General features: G+C 41.8%; 1 pseudogene; it reads left to right on the top strand.

Moving 5' to 3' along the window:
* Nucleotides 1–1,013: 1,013 nt before the first annotated feature.
* LOC113610617 (spermine synthase pseudogene) lies at nucleotides 1,014–2,116 on the top strand (annotated as a pseudogene).
* The last annotated feature ends 698 nt before the right edge of the window (nucleotides 2,117–2,814 follow it).

Genomic DNA, 2,814 nt, shown 5'->3' with positions numbered 1-2,814 from the left:
GCTTGCAGACTACTTCAGGGCAAGGAGTCTACCTTGGTCACTTTTGCATCCTCATCCTAGCACACACTAGTCAACATGTGCTGAATGACTGAAGTTGACCAAAGTCAAGGCTTTAATCCATCTCTGCTTCTTTCGAGATTTTGTATTTTCCCCTTCTAATCAGTGTCTTCCCAGACCTTGCTCTTAAAGTAAAAAATGTCACCTTGAACAATCTGTAATTTATCCAGTGGATTAGGCTTCAAGTCTTTGAATCCTTGCTTTGCTAGCATGTTAAAGGAATTGATGAATTTTGGGGAGAGACTTTTCTGGGGGAATAAACTATTTTGCGAGCACTTAGTAAGCACATTAACTCCTTGAGCCTGTGTGAATAGTACTTCAACTGAGCAAATGGTGCTCTAGTGGCCTCCATTCTAATGAATTTCCCAAAAATGGTTGACTCACCTCATCTGAAAAGATCATTTGGTGAAATGATTTGAGCCACTCAGTGGGAGAACTGATAAAAATGCAAAGTGATTGAAATGTAAGAAAAACATTCTGAACTAAAGAGAGTGACCTTTTATGAAGTTCAAGTTCTTCTCTAAGGAAATTCAGCTATTAATCTAAAATTGTTGTACACATGGCTAAGAACAAGGTGCTAAACTGTTGCTTAAGGCATACAGTGTGATTACCTTAAATATGAGATAAAGAATGGTCATTTTAGTTAGTAAGTTTATTATTATTTTCATATTCTCTGTTATGGCTGTAATAACTATCCATTCTCAAGCAGAGAATTAAGGGGCTGAATTTACTAGTAGTCAAAAGCAACATTCTAATGTCAGATTTACAATGATAGACTTTTTTTTTATCAGTTTTGCATTCCAGTACACAGAACTAGCAAGATCTTTTTCTTTCAAACTTCCAACATGTCAAAAATATCCTCTTGGCACTCCCCGCCGGCTGCAGCCTGACACACCGCGCGGCCCCTCAGTCTCCCCGGCCCCCTCCCCCAGGCATGGTCCAGGGCCTCGCCTCACTATGGCAGCAGCACAGCACAGCACCCTTGACTTCATGCTCGGCACCAAAGCTGATGATGAGACCATTCTGAAAGGCCTCCAGTCCATTTTCCAGGAGCAGGGGATGATGGGGTTGGTGCACACCTGGCAGGACCATGGCTATTTAGCGACCTACGTAAACAAAAACGGCAGCTTTGCCAATTTGAGAATTTACCCGCATGGATTGGTGTTGCTGGACCTTCAGAGTTACGACAGTGATGCGCAAGGCAAAGAAGTTGACAGTCTTTTGAACAAAGTAGAAGAAAGAATGAAAGAACTGAGTCAGGACAGTACTGAGCAGGTGAAGCGATTACCACCCATAGTTCGAGGAGGGGCCATTGACAGATACTGGCCCACTGCAGATGGCCGCCTGGTTGAGTACGACATAGATGAAGTGGTGTATGATGAAGACTTACCTTACCAGAACATTAAAATTTTACACTCAAAACAATTTGGAAATATTCTCATCCTCAGTGGCGATGTTAATTTGGTGGAAAGTGATCTGGCGTATACCCGGGCCATCATGGGAAGCGGCAAAGAAGATTACACTGGCAAAGATGTACTGATTCTAGGAGGCGGAGATGGGGGCATATTATGTGAAATAGTCAAACTGAAACCAAAGATGGTCACTATGGTAGAGATTGACCAAATGGTGATTGACGCATGTAAGAAATACATGCGAAAAACATGTGGTGATGTCCTAGACAATCTTAAAGGGGACTGCTATCAGGTTCTCAGAAGACTGTATCAGAAGACTGTATTCCAGTACTGAAGAGGTACACCAAAGAAGGGAGAGAGTTTGATTATGTGATTAATGATTTGACAGCTGTTCCAATCTCCACATCTCGGGAAGAAGATTCCACATGGGAGTTTCTCAGACTGATTCTTGACCTCTCAATGAAAGTATTGAAACAGGATGGGAAATATTTTACACAGGGGAACTGTGTCAATTTGACTGAAGCCCTGTCACTCTATGAAGAACAGCTGGGGCACCTGTATTGTCCTGTGGAATTCTTGAAGGAGATCGTCTGTGTCCGTTCATACTTGGAATTGTGGACACTGTTTGGAAGAAAGCTAAACCTTGAAAATCAATTTCCCCTAATCATGTGTGCTGCAAATAGCCTTCCTGACCTTCGTATGCTGTACATGACGTTGAAAGGAGTCAGGCAATTAATTGTGAATTCCTTCAAGTTTCCTTTTTTAAATTATTTTTTAATTTAAAAATCAAATGGAAAATGTATATTTTGATGAACTAGAGTTATGTTTTTGAAGGATGATTAGACAGCACAGTGAAGGCTGCTAAATGCAGTGAAGCTCTAGAATGTGATTTTTGTTTTTGTCTTTGTTTTTCTGTGTGGGCTTCTTTTGTTTCTGTTTTGGTAGACTTCGAATTTGATTGTTTGGAGGAATGAACATCATTGTTTTCTTCTGGAGGGAAGCTCTTGACGGGAGTTCCTTTTCCCCCCAAACTGACATAGGTATTAAAATTTGGTGCTTATAAGGAAAGACTTTTAAAAATGAATAGCAATGCTTCGATTAAAATTACAAATGAGAAAAAGAAAAATCCTCTTTCTTGGACTTCCCTGGTGGAGCAGTGGTTGAGATCCCACATGCCGTGGAGCGGCTGGGCCCGTGAGCCATGGCCGCTGAGCCTGCACGTCCGGAGCCTGTGCTCCGCAACGGGAGAGGCCGCAACAGTGAGAGGCCCGTGTACCACACACACACACAAAATCCTCTTTCTTTTCAAGGTCTTGAAAGCCATATGTACTTATCTTATTAGTAT

The sequence above is a fragment of the Aethalodelphis obliquidens genome, unplaced genomic scaffold (genome assembly GCF_003676395.1).
Source record: "Aethalodelphis obliquidens isolate GAN/ISIS:26980383/991018 unplaced genomic scaffold, ASM367639v1 scaffold64, whole genome shotgun sequence".
NCBI classification, from domain to species: domain Eukaryota; kingdom Metazoa; phylum Chordata; class Mammalia; order Artiodactyla; family Delphinidae; genus Aethalodelphis; species Aethalodelphis obliquidens.
The sequence above is the reverse complement of the archived record's forward strand: the minus strand, read 5'-3'. Positions and strand labels throughout refer to the sequence as shown.